Below are 13,165 nucleotides of genomic sequence, written 5' to 3'. Positions count from 1 at the left end.
CCTTACTGGGGAGTAAAGGACTCAAACTGGGGAAAAGAGTTCCAAAGGAAGACAAATCCGATGGAAAGACTCAAGCTGACTCAAAGATGCGTGTGCTGGGGAAAATGTCAACACAGCAAAACTATCCGCAAAGGGTACTTCGGGCAAAAATCCGAACTCGGGCTGGGGAAAGAGCTGACAAGACAACTCTGCCGGGAAAATGCATGTATTGGGGAGTAAACCAACACAGCAAAAGGCGAATCACAATAACAACTCCGCTGGGGAAATCTGAAAAGACTTTCCAGGGAAAGCAAAGGGATGAGATGTTACCGGTTAGTGGGTAACAAGCTCAGGAAGAATGAATATCTAAGACCTGTATAAGGGTGAGAGATATCAATCGACCAAAACATCTGAGGAAGACCTGAAAAAGGGAGCAGAAAGGAAGGAACACCAGGGATACCGGTTACTGGGCATATAATAGGTGACCTACCAGAACGTGAATTGGTTTTTACTTCCAAAACACTCATCATCCGAAAGGAGGGCTTGAAAAAGCAAATCGACTTACAGGATGGACATTCGATTCTACGAAGAATACGAATCTTGCTCGACTGAGGAAAGACAACACTTCAACTGAAGAGCGCATGAGATATATTATCCATTACCATCAGAACATGGATAGTATACTCGCATGGAAGGAACACCAGGGATACCGGTTACTAGGTATATAATAGGTGACCAACCAAAGGGAGAAACAATCATTATCAACGAAGGATAAATGAGAGCTAACTGGCTAGGGATAAATTACGAGCATACGACAATTATCCAAACAAATGGGGGAGAATGAATATTCGATTCCTCAAAGGGAAAACGAATCTTACTCAACTGGGAAACACGAAAGGCTTCGACCGAAGAGTGCATGAGATATATTATCTATTACCGTCAGAACGTAGATAATATACTCGCATGGAAGATTATCCTCAACCGGCTACTGGGTTAACAAAGGATAAATCATCCGAAAAGGAGAGGCATCGGGATACCAAACTAGGTATATAATGATGACCAATCAAAAGGGAGCAACAAACATTACCGGCGAACGGTAAATGAAAGAAGACGCGTTGGGGATAAAATTGCTTAGTCAGAGCAATTATCCGCAAGAAGGAGGGAAAATCAACACCGAAGACTGGAGTGATAACCACAAAGAGGGGATTATATCTACCGAATACTGGGTAGAAAACCACGGAAGAGTAATTGTCATCGGTTGAGATGAACAACAAAGGTTAACTCTGCAAAGGGGAGAAAAACATACTCAACTGGAGGAGAACCAAAGGACTCGACCAGAGAGTGCATGACATATACTATCTATTACCGTCAAAACATAGATAGTAAACTCGCATGGAAGATTATCCACAACCGACTACTGGGTTACCAAAGGATAAATCATCCGAAAAGGAGAAACAATCGTTACCAACAACAACAGGGTAAACGAAAGATGACTCACTAGGGATAAATTGCAAGCATACGGCAATTATCCGGGCAAAAGAAGGAAACATCAACATCGAATACGGGATGAAGATGACCATCAAGTAGGGAGATTACATCTACCGAATACTGGATAGAAGACCACAAAATCCACCATCAACCAGAATGAACCACAAAGGTTACCTCTGTTAGGGGATGAAAGTAGGATTTACAACTACCGAATACTGGGTAGAAGACCACAGAAATAGGACTTACAACTACCGGTTACTGGGTAGAAGCCACTGGTGACCTTGTTGAGGAACACCAAAACAGTCACGAAACGCCAATTTAGGATGAAACCAAAAAGGCAAATTGAATCAAGACTCATCCTACTGAGGATATAACTCAATAAGGAAATTCATCCCAATGTGTGTTGGGAGGAAACGGAAGCAACCGTCATCCACGAGGACAAAACTCAATGGGGAAATGGCAGGAAAGATAGACACTTTCTGCTTAAGGGGCTGACTCTATGTTGAAGGATCAGACACACCCATCTGCTTGGGGAAATGTATCTCCGCCAATTAGCAGGAGACAACAACAATAGATATATGGCAAAGAATGCAACATGAATATCTGCATGTTAATGATTACGCATGTATATGCTTGGTTTATATATGATGAATGCTGACAAACAGACATATCTAACACAAACAGGACAAGGAATCAAACGTCCGGTACTACATCTCGAGAGAGAAATCCAGAAACTCTGATGGAGAACATCCAATCTGCTGGAGATCTGAGATGCTAAGAAGCAAACTCTGCAGGAGAATCAGAGATATCACAGGAAATCACATAAATCTCTGAGTGATGGATCATCAAACAATCCGGTTAAGGATAAGAGTCTACTGCACAGGCAGACACTGCTGAGGAAGACAGAACATACAAGTAGAACTTGCCACACAAGCAACTCTACTAGGGATACTGTAGCAACTTCCACTGGAGAATCCAACAGCAACTCCACTGAGGAATTCCACTGAGGGAAAAGAGGAAACTGGTGAAATAAACACCAAGTACCAAACTCGCCAAGGAGATCACACCTGCTGAGGAGGAAAGATCGTCACTCTGCTGCAGGGAAAAAAGACGTACACACCAACAAGCAAACCACTACGGGCTGAACCAACAATTTCTCTCGGAGAAAAAGATTCAATGCACGGGCAAAAACTGTCGCAACTGCAACTCGTGCTGAGGAGATACAGATACCAAAAATAACAATAATATCTCTGTTGGGGATAGATCAACATAGATAAAACTTATCACGCCAACAACTCTGCTAGGCATTCATCCAAGGGAACGAATGAGATCTTACTGGAGAAAGCCAAAATCAGCAATTCCATCGGGGACGTCTACTGACAACTCTACTGGGGAAAACCACTGAGAGTACATCCACTGGGGGATCAATCAGCAACTCTACTGAGGAATGTCTACTGAGAGATCACGCTCTGCTGAGAGAAAAGATCGTTCTTCCGCTGAGGGGGGAGAAGATTCATTGCACAAGCCTAAATCTGCTACAACCGTAACTCTGATGAGGAGCAATGAAAACATAAAATCATCGCAGGGATGAATCAACATTCTCAGCTGGGAGAAGGGCTTAATTGTGCAAGTAGAATTTGTCACAAAAGCAACTCTGGTTGGGGAAACTGGCAACACAGGTAACCACCAACATCTCTATTTGGATGAATTAACACAGATAAAATCCATCACCAAACTCTGCTGCGAATTAGAGAAAACAACAATATCTCTGAAAAGTGATAACATCATCGAGATAAGATCCAACAGACCAACCACTCTAGCTGGGATCTGGATATGCCAGGAAACAGCAATATCTCGGCAGAAGATCTACCACATGAACAACTTTACTGAGGAGCCTATCTGATAGATGAAGGGAAGACTACCGCTTCAACAACTTCGCTGAGGAAGAAAACACCAAACTCAAACTTCTAGGGAGAACACCCCCGAGGAGAGAAAATTACTGCTCTGCTAGGAAATCTGGAGTGAAATAAATCGTCCCAAACTCTGTTAAGGGAACGAAGCCAAGAAAGGAAACCTTCTCGAGGGAACAACCAGAGAAGGTTCCCGAGGAAAGGATACAATCAAATGCTAGGGATATGAACAAATGTCTTACCCTGTCGGGTATCGTACCACCCTTGGGAGAGCACTGAGAGTCTCCTAAGTATCCTTTGATCATTGTGAATGTATCACTTTGTTTAAAACATTTGTGAAAAGTTTGTTTATTTTGAAAACAATGATATTTTATCAATTAAAACATGCAAAACATTTGTTGAATTGAAACAAATAAGAGTGCAAATAATTGGATAAAGGCTCAAATTTATTTGATGGAATGGTAGCCTGCAAATGGCAAGACTCCATAGATTTTTACAAGTTTGAAATTGGTGATATATATTGGAAAGGGCTATATTGAACATAATGACCATTTCTCCACCAATTCCGTATTCGATGTATTCGAAGTTTCAGTTGACGACGAATGAACAGGAATCTCTGATAGATGACAGATGTAGAACACAGTCTTGTCAAGATGCAGTTACTTGCCAAATCCCTAATTTTTGCCTAGATTGCCCCAGGGTGAGGTACTCAATCTAGCGGGATGCAAATATTCTCTTTTTTTTTCATGTCTCTAACTTTTGCCTGGATCGCCCTTTCGGGTCTAATCCACCGAGACGCTCATTTTTGCCTAAGCCGCCCTTTCGGGTTTTCAACTTAGCGAGTTATTCTATTTTTTCTTTTTAGGCGAAGTATTTCTTGACTGCATCTGAATTCACAGGACGAGTGAAATCCTCCCCATCCATAGTTGTAAGCATCAAAGCACCTCCTGAAAAGGCTCGCTTGACAACATATGGACCCTTGTAGTTTGAAGTCCACTTGCCCCTGGAATCGGGCGCGAAAGACAAGACTTTCTTGAGCACAAGGTCACCTTCTCGGAACACACGAGGCTTGACCTTCTTATCGAATGCTTTCTTCATTCTCTGCTGATATAACTGACCATGGCACATGGCAGTCAATCTCTTCTCTTCAATCAAATTCAGTTGGTCGTAACGACTTTGAATCCATTTAGCATCAGTCAACTTGGCTTCCATCAAGACTCTCATTGATGGGATCTCCACCTCTACTGGGAGCACAACCTCCATGCCGTAAACAAGAGAGAAAGGGGTTGCTCCTGTTGAAGTGCGGACAGATGTACGATATCCATGCAAAGCAAATAGCAGCATCTCATGCCAATCTTTGTACGTGACAACCATCTTCTGGATAATCTTCTTGATATTCTTATTAGCAGCTTCAACAGCCTCATTCATCTTGGGTCTGTAAGGAGAAGAATTATGATGTGCAATCTTGAACTCGCTACACAAATCTTCCATCATCTTATTATTCAAGTTAGATCCATTGTCAGTAATGATCTTATCAGGCACACCACAATGGCATATCAGCTGATTCTTGATAAACTTCACGACCACCTGCCTGGTCACGTTAGCATACGATGCGACTTCAACCCATTTAGTGAAGTAATCAATTGCTACGAGAATAAACCTGTGTCCGTTGGACGCTTTCGGTTCAATCATGTCAATTCCCCACATGGAGAAAGGCCATGGTGATGAAATAACATTCAGAAGTGTTGGAGGAATATGAATCTTATCCGCGTAAATCTGACACTTGTGGCATTTCTTCACATATTTGCAGCAGTCAGACTCCATTGTCAGCCAATAGTAGCCTGCTCTCAACATCTTTCTAGCCATGGCATCTCCATTGGAATGAGTACCAAATGAACCCTCATGGACCTCAGTCATCAACAGGTTTGCTTCGTGTCTATCGACGCATCTGAGCAGAACCATGTCAAAATTCCTCTTATAAAGCACTTCACCACTGAGGTAGAAACTACCTGACAACCTTCTCAAAGTTTTCCTGTCTTTCATAGATGCCCCAGGCGGGTAGACCTGGTTCTGGAGGAAACACTTGATGTCGTAATACCAAGGCTTGTCATCTTGTACTTCTTCAACTGCAAACACGTGAGCTGGTGTATCCAAGCGCATCACGGTGATATTGGGAAGTTCATTCCAATACTTGACCACAATCATTGAAGCAAGCGTAGCAAGAGCATCTGCCATTTGATTATCCTCTCGAGGAATATGATGAAAGTCAACTTCTGTAAAGAACGTTGAAATCCTCCTCGCATAATCTCTGTATGGAATAAGACCAGGCTGATTCATTTCCCATTCACCTTTGATCTGATTGACAACAAGGGCCGAATCACCATAAACATCGAGACGTTTGATCCTAAGATCAATACATTCTTCCAATCCCATAATACAGGCTTCATACTCAGCCATATTATTCGTGCATTTGAAGGTTAGCCTAGCTATAAAAGGAATATGCGTGCCCTGAGGAGTAATGATTACTGCCCCAATTCCATTTCCATACTGATTTACAGTGCCATCGAATACCATACTCCATCGGGAACCAAGCTCTGGCCCTTCATCGAGTGTAGGCTCGTCACAATCTTTCATCTTCAAATACAGAATTTCCTCGTTTGGGAAATCATACTTAACTGACTGATGATCTTCAATAGGCTGGTGTGCCAAGTGGTCAGCCAAGATACTACCTTTGATAGCTTTCTGAGCTCGATACTCGATATCATACTCAGATAACAACATCTACCAACGGGAAATCCTCCCGGTTAAAGCAGGCTTCTCGAAGATGTACTTGATTGGATCCATTCTGGATATCAACCAAGTTGTATGATTTATCATGTATTGGCGTAAACGTTTAGCGGACCAAGCCAAAGCACAGCATGTCTTCTCAAGCATTGAGTATCGAGACTCACAATCAGTGAACTTCTTACTCAGGTAGTAGATAGCACATTCTTTCTTCCCGAATTCGTCTTGCTGACCAAGGACACAACCCATGGAATCTTCAAGAATAGTCAGATACATGATCAAAGGTCTTCCCTCAACAGGCGGAGACAAGATCGGAGGTTCAGACAGATACTCTTTGATATTGTCGAAAGCTTTCTGGCAATCCTCGGTCCAATCATGAGGTTGATCTTTCCGAAGGAGCTTGAATATCGGCGCACATGTGGCAGTCATGTGGGATATAAATCTGGAAATATAGTTCAAGTGGCCAAGAAAACCTCGAACTTGCTTCTCAGTTTTGGGCGCAGGCATCTCTTGTATTGCCTTGACCTTTGCAGGATCAACCTCAATACCTCTCTCGCTGACAATAAAGCCCAATAACTTGCCAGAACGGACTCCAAATGTACATTTGTTGGGATTCAGACGAAGCTTGAACTTCCTCAAACGCTGAAAAAGCTTCAACAAATGCTCTATATGTTCAACTTCCGTTCGTGACTTAGCAATCATATCATCAACATAGACCTCAATCTCCTTGTGCATCATATCATGAAACAAGGTAGTCATAGCTCGTTGATACGTGGCTCAGGCGTTCTTCAAACCGAAGGGCATCACTCGATAACAGAATGTTCCCCAAGGTGTGATGAATGTTGTCTTCTCCATATCCTCGGGTGCCATTTTGATTTGATTATATCCAAAAAATCCGTCCATAAATGAAAAGATATTGAATTTAGTTGTATTGTCTTCCAACATGTCAATGTGTGGCAGAGGGAAATCATCCTTCGGACTAGCTTTATTCAAATCACGATAATCCACACACATCCGGACTTTTCCGTCTTTCTTAGGCACAGGCACAATATTGGCCACCCATTGAGGATACGTAGAAGTCACCAGAAACCCCACATCAATTTGCTTCTGAACTTCCTCTTTGATCTTCACTGCCATATCAGGATGAGTTCTTCTGAGCTTCTGCTTCACAGGCACGCACTCAGGCTTCAAAGGCAGGAAATGTTGCACAATGTCTGTATCTAGACCTGGCATGTCTTCATACGACCAAGCAAAGATATCGGAGTATTCTCGTAACAAACTGATCAACCATTCTTCACAGACTCTTCAAGGAGTGCCCCAATCTTCACCATTCGAACACAATCTTCAGACCCCAAGTTGACTGTTTCCAGATTCTCAAGATGCGGCTGAATGATCTTCTCTTCGTGCTCAAGAAGACGGGTAATCTCATCAGGAATCTCTTCAACATCATCTTCCTCTGCCTCGAATACAGGGAATTCAAAATTGGGAGATGGCGTTGGATCATTATGTTCAATGGGTTTAAGAATCAACCTGCATAATGATTTTGGATATAAAAGCTTTTTAGAGATCAAGCAAGATAATCATTATGCAGATGAAAAGATTGCTTTTATTCTTGTTTTTAGGGTTTTTTGTGATCACCAATTTCATGCAAAAAACAAAAAGTGAAAACAAAAGGAAAAACAAACATTTAACATGAATTTATTGAATGAAAATATCATTGCATAAATGTTGCCAACAATGTCATCACTTCTCCTTTTGGCATGGGAGAAGGGTTTTTAAACAAAGTGAAACATTACTCTGATCTATGAATGACTGTAGGAACATCTACAGCGACCCAATTGTGGCAGATCCCGCCAGGGATGACAAAAATGTCAGAATCCTTAGCATCCTCTTCCAGAACAGCAGCAACTTCCTCGCTCTGAGCGGTGTGGATGAAGCCTCCACTCTTGAACAGCCCTCTCTCGTTGAAGACCCCTGAAGAAAAGCCAATGCCAGCCCGAGACTTGTTATCTTCAAGCTCGATCATTTTTCCTAGACCAGCAACTGCACCTCATTCAATGGCCAGTTTAGCATCTCGATAGGAAGAAAATGAAGGAGTTCTCTTCTCTACAGGCTCGGCTATAGATAAAGCTTGGAAAGGCGTTCCAACTTCATCCTCAGCATCTATGTATGAGAAGGAAGACAAGTGGCTAACTAGGAGAGCCTTTTCTCCCCCTACCACAACCAGTTTCTTGTTCTTGACAAATTTCAGCTTCTGGTGTAGGGTGGATGTCACGGCGCCAGCCTCGTGAATCCATGGTCTGCTAAGGAGACAGCTATAAGATGGGTGGATATCCATAACCTGAAAGGTGATCTGGAAATCACTTGGTCCAATCTTGATTGGGAGATCAACTTCCCCAATCACGGTCATACGCGACCCGTCAAAAGCTTTCACAACAACTCCACTCTGCCTCATGGGAGGCCCTTGAAAAGACAATCTTGCGAGAGTGGATTTCGGCAATACATTCAGGGATGACCCAGTGTCCACCAGCACGTTGGACATGGCGTCGTCTTTACAATTCATGGAAATTTGCAATGCCAAGTTGTGGTCTCTTCCCTCCTCAGGGAGATCAGAGTCACAGAAACTCAAAGTGTTGCAAGCAGTGATGTTTGCAACAATGCTGTCAAACTGTTCTATTGTGACGTCGTGATCGACATAAGCTACATCCAAGACTTTCTGCAAAGCCTCTCTGTGCGGTTCTGAATTCAGCAGTAATGATAACACGGAGATCTTGGATGGTGTTTGTAGAAGCTAATCTACAACACTGTACTCACTCTTCTTGATGAGCCTCAGAATCTCATCACAGTCTTCTTTCGAATTTCCACTAGGGCCAACAGAAGTAAGAGTCTTTTGTACAGAGGAGGGTTTAACAACAAGTGTCGGGTTCAGAGAATTCACAGCATTCCCAACCAGATGCTCGACAGAGTCAGCAACAGCCTGAGGCTTCGGGGGTGCAGAAAACACACGACCGCTACGGGTCAACCCACTGACATCAACAATACTCACAACAGAGGAGGACGGCAGAGTCACCTCTTTCCATCTTCAACGGCAACAGCGTTGTATCGGAATGGGATTGCCTTGTCAGAAGAATAAGGCACAGGACCGACAGGTTTGATAATCAGTGAAGGAGAAACCTTCTGCTTGCTACCATCGTAACGAATGACAACAGGCTCAGGGATCCTGAACACTGGAGAAATCACGTTAACTTATGGTTTATCTTCATCAACATTTCTGTTTTGAAGGATCTCGATGGTCCCATCATCCAGTAATTCCTGAAGATCTTTGCGCACTTGGCGACAGCCCAGACGATTAACAGAGCAGATACGGCATTTGTCATGGTCGTGCTCCAAATGACTGTAATCACACAGCAAGCGATGCAACTCAACCAATGACTGTCGAATATGGCTAACATATTTGACCTTGTATTTGCCAGGGCAACCCTGGACCATGTTAACTGACTTCCCATGCTCGGGCAATGGGTTCTTCTTAACATTAGGACCTGTGTCCTCAAAGCTCAGAATGCCGCATCTCATAAGGTCTTGAACCTTAGTCTTCAACGGAAAGCAGTTTTCCACATCATGACCGGGAGCACCCGAATGGTAAATACAATGCTGATCAGGCTTATACCACCATTAAGGGTTAGCCGGTATAGTTGGCGGATCTCTCTGAGTAATCAGTTTCCGCTCTATCAAAGAGGGATACAGCTCTGCATATGATACAGGAATCGGATCGAAGGTGATCTTCTTCCTCTCATAACTTGTACTAGCTTGATTACTATTGCGAGGCTGGTAGGCCTGTTGTTGAGGACGATGTTGTTGCTGATACTGCTGAGACGGCTGTTGATTATTGTGTTGCTGATGATGATATTGCTGATTGTTGTCTCTGAAGACAGGTGCTATGTGAGCCACCTGGTGTTGATTGCTGGCTGAGCGCACAGGCTTCCTCCTCACAGAGGGTCTTCTAGGTTTCACATGGGATTGCACAGCATGTGCCTCTCCATCTTTCTTCTTCGCAAACGCCCCATATCGCTTGCTAGAAGAGCCTTCATCTTTGGTCAGACGTCCTTCACGGACTCCTTCCTCTAGTCGCATCCCCATGTTCACCATCTCGGTGAAATCAGAAGGAGCACTAGCAATCATCCACTCGTAATAAAATGAACTCAAGGTCTTCAGAAAGATCTTGGTCATTTCCTTCTCTTCCAGCAGAGGCACAATTTGAGCTGCCAACTCTCGCCACCTCTGGGCGTACTCTTTAAATGTCTCTTTGTCCTTCTGGGACATGGCCCTGAGCTGATCCCTATCGGGAGCCATATCCACGTTGTATTTATATTGCTTGACGAAGGCTTCGCCAAGATCATTGAAGGAACGGATGTTTGCACTGTCCAGACTCATATACCAACGCAGTGCAGCACCGGACAAACTGTCTTGGAAATAATGAATGAGTAGCTGATCATTATCCGTTTGAGTAGACATTTTCCTTGCATACATGACCAGGTGGCTGAGAGGGTAGGTGTTCCCCTTGTATTTCTCAAAGTCTGGGACCTTGAATTTGACAGGAATTTTCACACCGGGAACTAAGCAGAGCTCGGCAGCAGATTTGCCAAAGAGGTCCTTTCCTCGAAGATTCTTCAATTCCTTGCGCAACTCAAGAAATTGGTCATCCATCGCATCCATCTTCTCATGAACATTTGGGCCCTCACACGGCTCAGAATGATAGATGGTGTCGTCTACCCTAGGAGCGGTATGCACGACAGGAGGAGGAATAGCAAGGACCGGGCTAGATGCCGGCATGGAAGCAAACGTTGGTGCAGGAATATCAGGCATAAAGCCAGGAGGCATCCCCCACGGAAATCCGGACGGCATGGCTGTTGGCACGAAGTGGGCACTGGCAGCAGTCACTATAGAGGAGACAATCTCAGAAATGACTGTCCTCTAGGGAGGAGTTGTAGGTGGTGGAGACGGCTGATTCTGAGCAGCCAGGAACGACTCCATCAAGGCACTCAGTCTGGCGACTTCCTCTTTGAGCTCACGGTTCTCTTGCTCAAGATGATCCATCAATCTGGAAGAGTTGGCTCTGGTGTAGTACCGATGAGTCAGCTTGTCTTCAAAATAAATGAAGAGCACAGAGTTAGACCACAAGACCAGAGGCTGAGAACAACACCTGCTTATGCAAATGATGCATGCAATGCTCGTGCAAATGATTTGTTTTTATTTTGAGGAACTTTTAGGGTATTATTTGCAAATTTTGAATATATTAAGCATTTGATCGCATATGGAAAATATCTCATCAAATATATTTGAGAAAGAAGTACAGCATTGTTAATCATTACAAGAGAAAAGGAAAATAAACATCCTATGGATCCCTAGAAGCTCGGGACGCAGGAAGATAAGCTGCACGAAGCCTCTTAACCTCTCTCTCATAAGCTGCTTCCATATTCGCCTTCTCTTTGGCGAGTCTGTCATACCTCCTTTTCCAGAACTTGGAAGACTGAGGAAGTAGAGAAGTCCATGCATCGTCAGGATCATCAATGACCTGATGCTCGAGGAACTCGATCAGAGCATCCTTCTCCTTAAGTTGTTGAAGCAACTCTTCTCTTTCACGGATCCAAGCACGTGAAAGGTCTTCGTCTCTCAACTCCTCTACTCCTTGGTTAGGGAGGGTTGAAGGCCCAGCCACAACCAAAGGTGTAGGTCTCGGATAATCGTAAGGCATGAGATACTCAGATGCTCTCTTCCTTACCCAAGCAGTGTACGGCTCCAAAGCAATGCAGTTCTTCGGACCCAATTCATTCCTGCCCTTCTTATGGATCTTACGCCAAGCGCGAACCATCCTGCTCTCCAGGCCTTGGGGATCTTTACCCTCCTGAAAGAACACACCTTCTAACAGAATGTTATTAGGTTTATCCTTTAGGGGGAACCCAAGCTGACGACGTGCTAAGATAGGGTTGTAGCTAATCCCACCACATGTACCAAGAAGAGGCACATTGGAGAATTCACCACAAGAATCAATGATCTGGACACCGTCATATGCACGATTATACTAAGAGATATCATCATTAGTGAGAGACATCAGCCTCGTGGACCACCGTAGACATCCCTTGTTCTCCTTGAAGGCAAGCGTCTAAGGTAAGTGAGAAGTAAACCACTTATATAACAGAGGCAAACAGGACACAATAGCGCCACCACCCTTTGCATTCCTTAGATGCAAAGAGACATAAGTATCACCCAACAGAGTCGGAACGGGATTAAGAATAGAGAAGATCCTAATAGCGTTCACATCCACAAATTTGTCGATGTTGGGGAGTAATACCAATCCATAGATGAGAAGCACATATATGGCTTCAAAGGCATCCTCACTCATGGCCTTCCCATAAACGGTAGCTTGAGCGATGAGGAACTCAGAAGGAAGACCTTGAATTCCACCTTTGGTAGTCATATGAGCTTTAACCAAGGATTCGTCTATGTGCAACAAGTCTGCGATCTCTTGAGAAGCAGGACTACTCTCTAAGCCACTGAACAGCACCTGATCAAGAATCGGAATACCCACCAGATAAGCATACTCCTCAAGGGTAGGCAACAGCTGAAAGTCTGGAAAAGAGAAGCAATGATACAGAGGATCATATAACTGCACCAAAGTACCCATCAACCCTTCGTCAACCTGAGTAGTCAGAAGAGGAAGCAGTTTCCCAAAACGAGCTTTGAAACCCAAGGGATCTAGTACATAGGATGTCAGATTTCTTAACTCTTTCAGATCAGGTTGTCTGAAGCTGTACTTCTTTGTATACCTTTTTAGTCTTTCCATATCTGAAAATTTTGCAAATAAATCCCTTAAGTTCCTTGAAAATTTTCTTTTTCTGATGATATGGATGCAGATGAATGCATGAATGCAACAATCACACTCAAGGATCAAGCAAAGCACACCAAACAAAGGTCATGGGATAACTCGTATTATCCTTAATATCAAT

Source organism: Lathyrus oleraceus, chromosome 7, assembly GCF_024323335.1.
Source record: "Lathyrus oleraceus cultivar Zhongwan6 chromosome 7, CAAS_Psat_ZW6_1.0, whole genome shotgun sequence".
Classification (NCBI taxonomy): Eukaryota; Viridiplantae; Streptophyta; class Magnoliopsida; order Fabales; family Fabaceae; genus Lathyrus; species Lathyrus oleraceus.
Note: the sequence above shows the minus strand (reverse complement) of the source record.